Source organism: Adiantum capillus-veneris, chromosome 12 (genome assembly GCF_014529385.1).
Source record: "Adiantum capillus-veneris isolate H3 chromosome 12, ASM1452938v2, whole genome shotgun sequence".
NCBI lineage: Eukaryota > Viridiplantae > Streptophyta > Polypodiopsida > Polypodiales > Pteridaceae > Adiantum > Adiantum capillus-veneris.
The window spans coordinates 63405619-63418411 of NC_140942.1; the positions used below are offsets into that span (position 1 = coordinate 63405619).

At 40.5% G+C, this 12793-nt stretch overlaps 1 protein-coding gene across 1 annotated transcript in view; it reads right to left on the reverse strand.

Moving 5' to 3' along the window:
* Positions 1 to 12259: 12259 nt before the first annotated feature.
* LOC147445828 (uncharacterized) overlaps positions 12260 to 12793 on the reverse strand; it is a 178707-nt gene continuing 178173 nt past the window's right edge. Inside the window, exon 18 of the mRNA XM_086525205.1 lies at positions 12260 to 12681. The gene's annotated coding sequence lies outside the window, so the exon portion shown is untranslated. The remainder of the gene's footprint in view (positions 12682 to 12793) is intronic.

Consider the following 12793-nt stretch of genomic DNA (forward strand, 5'->3'; position numbering starts at 1 on the left):
TAGTTTGTTCACACACATCACTACCACATGTATATGGTAACAAATCCCCCCTAGAGTGATGCGGTGAACGAGAGCTGGCACATGAGTAAAGGGAAGTGCCATGGCCTGAGGACATGATCAGTCCACAAAGGGGAGTAAGCCCAAAGCTTTGTGGAAAGCTTCAAGCTTCTCACGAGACAATGCCTTTGTGAAAAGATTTGCAAGGTTGTCCTGTGTTGCACAGAAGCCAAGGTGATCTCTCCTGCTGAGAGCCTCTCCCTGACATAGTGGTAATGCACCTCAATGTGCTTTGTGCGAGTATGAAAAACTGGGTTCCTTGCAACTGCCAATGCGCTCTGACTGTTAGTGTAGATAGTATTGGAAGTGTCCTATCCAACACCCAAATCAGCCATAAGGCATCTGAGCCATACACACTCAACCGTAGCTGTGAAGACTGCCCTCTACTCAGCCTCACAACTCGAAGTGGCCAAAGTAGGTTGCTTCTTGCTCAACCATGATATACATGAACTTCCAAGCATGAAACAAAAACCACTTGTGGACACTCACGTGTCAAAACAACCAGCCCAATCTGAGTCCGAAAAAGCATGTAAGTCTGGCGGCAATGATCCCCCCTTGGGATAAAACAAGACAAGATGTAAAGTGCCACTAAGGTAGCGGAAAATCATCTTGACAGCCTGCCAATGCTTAGACCCTAGGCTATGCATAAATTTGCTGACCTGTGAGATTGCAAACTGAATATCTGGCCTCGCGTTGCATACATAAATGAGGCAGCCAATAGCAGTTTGGTAAAGAGTGACATCAGTAGGATCGCCAGCATCATGTAGACTCAACTTTAGACCTGTTTCCATGGGAGTGGAAATAGGTTTGCAATCCTCAAGTCCAAACTTACATAGCAATGTCTCTATGTAACTTTTCTGACACAAGGCAATACCACCATCACATTGCTTAAACTGTATACCCAAGTAAAGATGCGACATCCCCAAATATTTCATCTTGAAAGTAGCATTCAAATCAGCCTTAAATTCATCAATATGTCTCTCATTTGGTCCAGTGATCAGCAAATCATCGACATAAAGAACCACAATGAGAAGTACATCACCCTCACGCTTTACAGACAATGTGCTTTCTGTTGGACTGTTACGAAAGCCTCGTTTAACCAAATGAGTGTCAGCTTTCTCATACCAAGCACAAGGAGATTGCTTCAACCCATACAAAGCCTTCTTACATCTGCACACTTTGTCCACTTATCCTTTTATGACAAAACCGCGAGGCTGCATTACATAAACTTCCTCAAATATGTCACCATTCAAGAAAGCAGTAACAATGTCTTATTGATGTACATCCCAACCAAAATGAGCTGCCAATGCACATAGAAAATGCACAGTAGTCATACGACAAGTGGGAGCAAAAGTATCTTCATAATCTATGCCTTTTTGCTGTGCATAACCCTTTGCAACAAGTCGCGCCTTATGGCGATCGATCTCACCATCCGGCTTGCGTTTCAACTTGTAAACCCACTTCGTACCAATGGCTTTTTTGCCAGGAGGCAAATCACATAAAGTCCATGTGTCATTTTCTATAAGTGCATCATATTCTGATTGCATGGCAGCCATCCAATTTTTTGAATTCTGTGCTTCATCAAAAGACAGAGGCTCCTCAACATCATGTAAGCTAGACACAGCCAAATCATAACAATTTGATGCATAAGATGCATGGCGAGAGCCTGAACAAGTACGACTAGACAAAGCTGCATCCAATTAACTATCACGCAAAGTGTGCACCAGCCATTTTGGCATACCTCTAGCCTGCTCATTTTCAACCCTTTCCTCATCAAGTACATCATGTACATCTACATCAGTAATAGGCTGACCTGTAACATTTTCAGAAACCCCCATAGGTTGTGCATTTGCCTCATTGGAAATTACATTCGTATTTCCACCACTGAAAAGAGGCAACAAAGTGTCATAAATGTCTTGTGAGCTTACATTACTGTCTCTAGTACATGACAGCTAGGACTGAATAGAATCTTCCACAAACACTACATCCCGTGAAACTAGAGTACGCTTTGTTTGCGGATGATATAACCTGTAACCTTTGCTTTCAGCACCATAACCAACAAAAATACATTTGACAGCCTTATCATCCAATTTTCTGCGTTGTGTTTGTGGCACCAAAGTATATGCCAAATAGTAAAAAAAAACGCATGTGCTCAATAGAAGGCTTTCTATCATGCCATGATTCATATGGAGTAATAGACTGCAAAGCTTTTGTAGGACACCTGTTAAGTACATAAGTGGCACACATGATGGCCTCAAGCCAAAAGAATGCACCAAAGCTTGACTTTTGACCATACATCGTGCCATTTCCGTCAATGACCTGTTTTTCCTCTTAGCAACACCATTTTGCTGAGGTGTATAAGGCACTGTACATTGGTGTTTTATCTCACGACTAGCCAGAAATGCATTAAATTCATGAGACATATACTCCCCCCCTTGATCGGAACGGAGGGTGCCCATAGAACATTTTGAGACATTTTCAGCTATAGCCAGAAATTGTTTGAAGCACATAAAAACTTCGGACTTGGCTTTAAGCGGAAATACCCATGCATGCCTGGAGTAATCATCAATGAAAGTTACGAAGTAAAGGTAATTGCCCAAGGACGGAGTTTGCATGGGCCCACAAACATCACTATGCACAAGCTGCAACCTGCATGTGGCCCGAACTGAACCATCCTTTGGAAACTTAGAACGCTGCATCTTACCCAAAATACAGCCTTCACAAACATGTTTGATAGGTGCTTCAAGAGGCGGCAAAGAAGCAACCATATTAGATTTCTGCAAATGCAGCAAATTGGAAAAATTCAGATGACCAAAACGTGCATGCCAAAGTTTTGTATCTGAAATAGCCCTTGAATCTGCAACAACAGTTGCAAAATTTTTGTCCACACTTGTCATACAAAGTGAGCTTATACAGCCCATGGCACAAAAGGCTAGATGCAACAATTTTATCACCAAAACTGAGATCATGAACTGTACATCTGTCATCCACAAATTTGACTACAAGTCCAAGTCTAGCAAGTGCGGATACAAACAAGAGATTCTTCTTGATCCTAGGTACATAAAGTGCATCAAGTGTGAAGGAACTGCCATTTGGAGCAGTAAGCACAATCTTTCCAACTCCCTGAACCGGATAAGAAGCATTGTTGGCCCAAGTGACTGAATTCCCATGAGGGACAGACTCGAGAGAGGTAAACAATTCACGATGTGAGGTAATGTGCTTTGTAGCACCACTGTTGAAATACCATACATGTGAATTTGCAGCCGGACAACACGATTGTAAGTGCACTCTGCACTAAAATCCCATTCTGCATCAACATCAGCAACACAGTCTCCTTTCACAGAAGACTCAACAATGGCTGCATTTGTAGTGGAAGCAGCATTTGCAGTGGAACCACCCTCTTTCTTCTTAGCCTCTTTGGCCTTCAACTTAGGACACGACTTGATCAAGTGATCATTAGCTTTACAATAATGGCAACGCATCTTCTTTTTGTCCTTATCACCAGAATTTCCAGACGATTTGCTGCCAGCAAAAGCATTAGGAATAGAAGTTTTGCCACTCGTAGCAGAACCATAAGAAGTGGCCGCATTGCTGTTACCACCCTTTCTTTGAGAAGCAATAAAAGCCTGTTCAACTGCACGCTATCTAGTTCTGTTTTTTTTGGAAAGTGACTCTTGCAACAGCAATGTGCATAATGCATCAAACTTGACAACTTCTAGATTTCCTTGGGTCATCAGTCTCCAAGTACTAGCAAAAGTCTGGTAGGAATCTGGTAAGGCATCAAGAACAATCTGCACAAGGGAACTGTTGGAAATGACTTCACCTGCAGAAATAAGTTGCTCATTGATATCCTTGACACCAGCAAGGAAAGTGTCCATATCATCTTCCTCATGCATAATCTTCGACTCCAGCTCTTTACGCAGCAAAGCAATTTTAGCCTCATTGTGGCTTGCATAAAGACCTGCTAGAATATCCCAAGCTTGTTTTGCAGATTTTGCTGAACGAATGTGAGGAAAAATGGTGCGCTTCATAGACAACAATCAATGCATGAGCATGCGCATCCTTTACATCCCAACGAGCTTGTTCTGTCGTAGGCAAAACAACTCTAATATAAAAAATCCTTGCAGCAAGACCTGCAACATCCTCAACATCACCTACATCCTGAGAACCAGGACGTACATCAATGCCCTGCACAATGTTCTAGACGCCCTTTGACACAGGAACATGTTGCATCATATAAGCCAACATAGGGTAGTTGTCCCCATCCAACCTGTCCTCAGCAACAAACATCTTGAACACATTTGTGTTGTTGTCAGCCATGGTAAATGCTGCACCTGATGTGAAAACTGTCCGAAAATAGGAGAAACGGAGCAGGAACAACACGTGCTATATAGCACAAACCGTAGAAGACTATGAGGCACATGTTATGCAGAAAACGACACTGACAAAAATTCTGCACAAGATGACAAAATAGCCTGTGCAGTACTGCTTGTAGTGGAAACGGAGGCCGAAATGAGCCCGAATCAAAATCTGAGCAGACCTACGAACGCTTGCCAAAGATCATTGAAATCAGAGAAAGTGAGCAGGCGTGTGCTGGCGACTAAGCCTGGGAGGATGCAACTTGCTCTGATACCAATTGTTGGAATTAGGGTTGCAGAGAAATGCACACAGCTTGGAGAAGACGAAGGAAGCTCAAGGCACACAATAGAGAGTGTGTTACTTAGTATGCAATGGAAAGAAAGATAGCCCTCGAGTGATGGACGTATATACAATGCTCGGGGAAAAAAACCTCCTAAAGAGGGAAAAAATGCCCCGACGGTCCTAGTGTGTTCACACACATCACTACCACATGTATGTGGTAATATAATAAACCTCCTTATCGGGTTTCACAAGCTCAACAAGAGGAGATCATGAGGCAAGTACAAGAATTGGTAGACAAAGGGATGGTGAGGCCTATCTCCTCTCCCTTTTGTTCTCCAGTTCTTTTAGTGCTAAAGAAAGATGGTACATACCGCATGTGTGTGGACTATCGCACACTAAACCATATCACTATCAAAAAAAGATTTTTCGTACCTCGGATAGAAGATCTGTTTGATAAGCTACAAGGCTGTACCTACTTCAATAGGATTGACCTTAAAAGTGGCTACCATCAAATAAGGATAGTGAATGAAGATATCTTAAAGACCGCGTTTCGTACAACGTTTGGCCTTATTGAATATCTAGTCATGCCTTTTGGCTTGACCAATGCACCAGCTACATTCAATCGATTAATGGAAAAAAAATAGACCCTACCGCAAATTTACTAGAGTGTTCTTTGATGATATCATCATCTACTCCAATTCCTTGGAGGAACACAAGCAATATCTCCAAGTGATTTTTCAAGCATTAAGGAGAATAAGCTTTTTCTCAATCAAAAGAAAAACAAATTTTTCCTTCAAGAGATTCAATACTTAGGTCATATTATCTCTCGAGATGGTATCCACATGGATCCATCTAAGTTAGAGGTAATAAAAGCATGTCCAAATCGAAGGAATCTGCATGAGCTAAGAAGCTTTATTGGTATATGTGCATACTATAGACGCTTCGTAGCAAAATTATCTCAAATAGTAAGACCATTACATGACTTAACAAAGCAAAACATTAAGTATTCATGGACTGTTAAGGAGAAAAGTTCTTTGGAAAAGCTCAAAGAAAAGCTTACCTCCCAACCAGTCCTTATGCTTCTGGATCTCTCAAAGCCATTTGAGGTCCAATGCGATACTTGTGGTGATTGCCTTGGAGCAGTCTTGCTTCAAGAAGGGCATGCCATAGTATATGAGAGCCAAAGGCTCAACACGGATGAACGGGTCTTAGGCATTTATGAGAAAGAGCTGTTAGCTGTTCTACATGCCCTAGACACATGGAAGCACTATCTATTGGGGACTCCATTCATTTTACGAACAGACCATCAAAGCCTCAAGTACTTCATGACACAAACAAAGCCTTCCGCCAAACAAATGAGGTGGACAAATTTTCTTTCGCAAAATTAATTTCCACATTGCTCACATTGCTGGTAGGCACAATCAAGTGGCTGGTGCACTTTCACGGCGACCAAAAGTTAACGCTGTGTCAATAGCAACTCACAATGATCTATCTTCTATGATAGATGAGTATGCTACTGACCCTGACTTTAAAGACATAATGTCAGCCATTGCTTTGGGAAAGAAAGAGGAACCAGTCACCTTGCAGGATGATTATCTTCTCCATGGCAATAGGCTATCTGTTACCCACTCCCTTGGTGAGAAAGTCATGTATGAATCCCATGCTCCTCCCTATGCGGGGCATAGAGGCATTCAACCTACTCTTTGAGGAGTAGAGACGTACTTTTATTGGCCTACCATGAAAGTGGACATACAAGAGTATGTTTCAAAATGTGTGGTATGCCAAAAGACCAAGTATGATAGAGGGAATAAGGGTTAGAATATAACATGTGCTTACGGATCTATCTCAACACGGGGCCAATGGTAAAGGGGTCCAAATGAGAGATGGTCTGTCAAAGAGCAAGGTTAACTAATGGAGCTTAAAAGACCTTACGGTTAGCTTCATTAAAGACCTCCAATGGTTAGTGTTAAAAGTCCTTTGACCTTAAGCAAGCTAGGACTGAGCTTAAGATGGGAACCCAACCTAGGGTTAAAGTCCTTTGACCTTAGGCAAGCTAGGACTGAGCTTGAGATGGGAACCTGACCTAAACTTGCCTTTGACCTTAGGCAAGCTAGGACTGAGCTTGAGGTGGGAACTCGACCTAAACTTTCGTTTGACCTTAGGCAAGCTAGGGCTGAGCTTGAGGTGGGAACTCAACCTAAGGTGCTTGTCATGCTTGATGACTAAGGTACTTGAGGTACTTGTCATACTTAATGAGGAAGGTGCTTGAGAAGCTTCCCATGCATGGGGGGTAAGGTGCTTGAGTCAAAAAGAGACCCTACAAACTTAATGAGGAAGGTGCTTAAGAAGCTTACTATGCATGAAAGTCCCAAAGTTAGGGGAATCTTTGACCTAACCTTCCCTTCACCCAAAAGGCACCCCTTTTCTCAAAGGACACATGGGACATATGTCAGACTCTCCCTAAGCTTAACCACATGGTGTGCTTGAATGCTATTGGTTTCTAAAGAGGGGTCCAATGAGCTTCTAGTTCCATCCAATAAATATCTAGATATTTTCAAGCTCTCTCTCTCTAAGGGGTAAGGAGGACACTTGTCAAAAGACTACCCATGTACTTGACTTCATGCTGCATGTGATTGGCTAGGGGTAGAGGGGTCCAATGAGCTTGAAGCATGTGGAAAAGCTACAACTCGTCCCAAGCAAGCAAGGGGGGTGCTAGGGGGATATACACCACACTCACACACACTCATTTTGTGGATCATTCTCACTTGGTGCAAGTTGAGGAACTCCACCTTCTTAATCAAGCTTGTGAGAAGTGAGAGCTTACACCAACACTCTTGGCTATGGAACCAAGAGCCATGCTTCAATGCTTAAGCTTGCCATATTCTCCATCTTCATTACTATGCTATTATGTATGCTAGCAACAAGAGTGATGATAAGTGAGGAACTATTTCTTTCTCCTATGAAATGTTTCTTCTTCCTCTTCTCTATCCTCATTCCCCGCTAGCTCTCTCCACCTTCGAAGGTGTTTGAGGCCTTGGGACTGAGGCTTGGGATAGTTAATGCTTTCTACGAAGTTTATGTTATGCTTGTGATGTATGAAGCTTTCCATATTCATTGCATCACCTAGGTCACAAGGAACACAAATATTATATTGTACCAAGTCTCTTTTGATGGGAGAAACTATAATACAAATGCCTATTGGAGGGGGGACCGGCTCCATATGAATCCGGTCCTCAACTATTGTCATGTTCTCTAAGCTCTGTCTTTTGCAAAAGTATTGTTCATGCCAAGTTAACTAAGTATCATGTTTATGTTGCTACCATCAATTAAGTTCACCTGCTATGCTCACAAAGTAATCTCTCAAAAGTGCTTCACCTAATTTCCTAATTCTACTACTTTCAAAGTTCATAGGCCATTTCCATTACATTGGTATCAAAGCATTTGGTTTCTCTTTTTTTGCTTAAGAAGAGAGGTCCTTAATTAGCCTATTAATGGTTGATTTTGTTAATTATATTAGGGTAAGTGGGATTGGGATCTATTATCGGTTTTGTTGAGCCCACTATGTGGGATATGGTGCACACCTCGGGAGCTTTGGTCTTAATAATGGAGTCTTTTTAGACTTGCCTACGGCTTTACCATTATTGAGCCATAAGAATTCTGAAAGGAGCTATCCCTTGGCAACTTCGCTATGTTAGACTCACTCCACTACTCTCTATAATTAACCAATTCGAGCCGTGGGTGTCAGTGTGACATGAAACATTTCGTGGTTTCGGGGTTTCGAGGTTTTGAAATGTTTCGTTTCATAGCATAAAAAACATAAAACAGATTTCATAAACGACATTAAATTATATATTAATAAATTATGATAAATATGTATACAATGTAGCACACATGACTTTAGACTTTAATGTCCACGAGAGAGAGAGAGAGAGAGAGAGAGAGAGAGAGAGAGAGAGAGAAAGAGAGAGAGACAGAGACGTGCTCACTGCTCAGTGCCCACTACTTAGAAGTGACTTCAAGCGAGTACGATCAAAGAGATGTTCAGTATTGATGAAAGTTAAAACACAGCCACTAGTTTCATGAATCATAACCGATGCATCATTGATTCATCAAGTACTTCTATTGAACAAAGTTTCTGGAAAAAAAGCCTCAATTTTAAACGTTTCATAAAAAATGCCTGTCCGTTTCATGCATTTCGGCAAAACGTTTCATAGGTTTCGGGGTTTCATCTGCATGAAACGTGTTTTTTATGTCACACTAGTGGGTGTAGATACTTAAGTGCCTATTTTCAAAGGCTAAGAAGAGTAACAACTAAGGTTTTGAATTGTCAAAGCATACACGAAGTAAACACATAAGTTTAATTAACATGGCTGACAATAACCAAGAGAGTAGAATGAACATTGATAACTTTGATTTTGCACATGAAGGTGCTAATGATGATGCCCCCATGTTTGTTAATTATCTTGTCACAGGTTGCAACAAGCTATGGGCAACCCCGCTTTGCAAGCCGAAGTTACTCAACAACTTCGTGCTTATGGGATTTCCTTTCCTCTCCAAGAGAGGAGAGAGCTTAGGAGGCCTCTTGATGAGACCCCAAAAGAAGACTCTCCCATACGAAAGGAGAAATCCAAAGATCAAGAAAGTAATGAATCCCTAAATTCCTCTGAAGATGTGGTTCCACGAAGAAGGCGGACTAAACGATCGCCAACTCCTCCTAAGAGGAAACGGTTAACCCATAGTCCTTCTCCTCGTCACTCCAAAAGGGAAGAGAGGAAACCAAGGAAGAAAAGAGCAAGAAAGAGGTCACCCTCTTCTTCTTCTTCTTCACCTTCCTCCTCTACCGATGAAAGCTATGGCTATTCTCCTAGAGAATATAAGAGGGCAGGACATCGCAAATCTTACCCTACATGGTGAAGGTCACAAAAGCTCAAGAAGTTCAAAGAGGGGGGAAAGAGTATCTCTTTTCTCACCTATGATGGCACCTTTGGTGCTACCGACAAAGTATTGACCTTCATCTAACAATTTGTGCCAACAAAAAGAAAGGGATTTTTTGAAATTTGTACCAAAGAGTGGTGGAAAAAGACCTTTATTTTTGTGTGTATGTGGTGTGCATACACACACACGCGTGCATGTGTGTGCGTGCATAGTATAGAGTTCTTCATTGTGTATCATTGCTTATGTGTTCCTAGAGAGAGGGTCTGTATGTGAGGAGCACACATAGTTTGTATGTGTGCAATTGAGTTAATTATCAAGGCCTCATTGCAGTTGTCTTGTTTCCACACGAAACCCTCTTTCTAATTCTCCATCTATATCGATCTCTTTCTGTGTGAGTTTCACTTGTATTAGTATTTGCATCAAATCAATTTCTGATTGATATTTTATTCTTGTTGTGGGTGTAGTATATGTTTGCTAAGACATGCATGCACAAGCTCATGTCTTGACTACATAGTCTAGAAAATCACCTATCAACCCACGAGTATCCCACCCATTTGCTCACGTATATCAACAAAAGATATATGGGATATACTATTAAATTTGCACCAAAACAAGAACAAACCATGTTGCATAGTTGGGTAGTGAGCATATGAATGAGAGATTGGACGAGATTTTTTCATAGTTGGATTCAAGCTACCACTGGCTGTTATTGTGAAAACAAATAAAGTACTGGTAGCCACTATTCTTACTGGTCTTTCATATTCCAAGAGGGATTTTCTTCTACCCTAAGACTAATGATCGAGGGTTTGGACACTTTTTTGTTTCAATATTTGGTATCTCTATTTTGATGCAAGAACACTCCACAGAAAATATGTCCATTATGTACATTTAAAGATAAGCTTCTTTTGCTATTCAATGTGGCAATGGGAAAGAGACCTCTAAATTTGCCTATAAGGCAAAGTCTACATCTTACACTAGTAAGCTATTATGGGAAATGGCCCTAATAAAGAAATTCATGTCGCTGAATTTTCTCAGAATTTTATGTCTAGCAAAACATTTGCAACCAAAGTAAGAAAAAAACACTTATTTTTGTATGAACTACACAATTAGCCTTCAAATGTTGATGTTACCATAATGGGAGTGGCAAGGGCCAAAGATGCCACAAAATTCAAGCTTTTTGCATTATTTTGTAAAGGGAATTATGTAGTTTTGGGTTGAATTTTACTTTATTCCCATACCATGGAGATTCATCTAGCGACATAAATACCCTTTCTGGCATAGACTCATGCAATAGGGATGGACACTCATGTGGTAGAGCCACCTAGGATTAATAATGTAAAGCATGATGTATCCCTTGATGTGAGTAGAGATGCCTCTCTTCATGCCTATATAATAACCAAAATTTACCTCAACTCCTTTATTGTAGTTCTTCTTTTCGCTCACGCATACAAAGTATTGCAAGATGATTTTTCAATGAAGCATCAAACAAACCATTTGACTTTTGCTGATGTGTACTTGATGCACCTACATAATTACAACCTTATTGACTTCTACACATCCAAATGCAAGGTTAAGGAACACTTTACAATTGCAATTGCTCGTTTGCTTACATCAAGCATTGCTGCTATAGCACAACCTGAACAAAATTTGTTGTTTATCTCTTTACCTCTTTCACAACTTTTATTATGATAGCTAGCACTAAACTAAGAGAGATCAATCAAGAAAACATATTCAATTATTTATTTCTTCATTAAAATCACACCTAATCTAATTGACACCCCAATTCTTCAATTGACGAACTAATTGAACCATTGCATAATGCCAAAGTTTTTTAAAGCTTGCCCTTTTAAATTTCTAGGTTTATGTTCCCCGATGGATCAAAAGCACTGTTAAGCTACCAAAAGTACAGAAGGACCGATAATCTAGTGTTGCTATTAAGTAATGTCCATATACTTTTGGATGCACAAAAATTGAAGTCTAGCAAATAAGCGAGAGTCACACATCAAACCTTTTTTTCTATTGTCTACAAGCTCAATATTTATAGACTGTTGCACAAAGCACTTTCAAAGCATCTTTCACCATGTTGATCCAAGTGCAATTGGTACATAAATTATTCGCTAAGTGACTTACCACATGAGAAACATCTTGCACCTTCCTTTGAACCAATGTTGATACGAGTGCAATGTGTAAATAGCAAGTGACTTTTACAACGTGAGAAACATCTTGCAACCATCATTGAATGAAGCACGAAGTGGTTACACTAGCAAAAATAGCAACTCCTCTACCATGATAAGCTCCAACAAACTATCATCATATCAAATAAGCTGTGATCTTGATGAGAACCCCACAACATAACAATCAATCTAAAAAAACAATTGAAGTGGCAAACTTAAACAAACACTTGTTGCACTCCAAGCAAAGAAAAGATAAAAAGGAGATGCTTACAATAACAAATCTATTCATAACATTTCCAAAATGAGTATGAACAGAGATTGACTCATAACTTGTTACAAACCTTTCTTACCCTCAATTTCCATACGTCAAGAATATATTCTACAAAAATGCGACTCTTTTTAATGCTTCAATACTACACACGTTCCAAGCGCTGTTAGTGTCGCTTTCTATGATGATTTTCTTGGAGAAGCCTCACTCACGTGGAATCAATGAGGCAAGGATCACTAACGAGTGTTTGTAGAGATTAGGGAGGATAAACATTCATGGCATTAGCATAACAACCAAAGCTTAATTACACACTAGAGATTGGAGAAGATTATAAACACAAACTTGAGAACTAGATTGAATAAAAGAGAATACAAGAGGCTCATTATATAAAGCTAGTGTAGGCATCTCATATGGCATCATACATGACATCATAAGAAGCTCCAAATTAGCCCAAATCCACTTGTGAACTCGTGAGTGCTTTTATAGGCCACTTAAGGAATCCTTTTACTGAAGTATAAACGAGTCCGCACCCTCTACAAATGCCCCTCATGGGTACCTACACCATTAAGGTGTCTTTTCCACATGCTACTACATGATCCATACCACCTACACGTCCAATAAGCAAGAGGTGTTATACACAAGCATAAGATAAAGCTCATAAATCTAACAACCTATCCCTGAGGGTTTAGATTGTGAGATTTGACAACTCTTAACACAC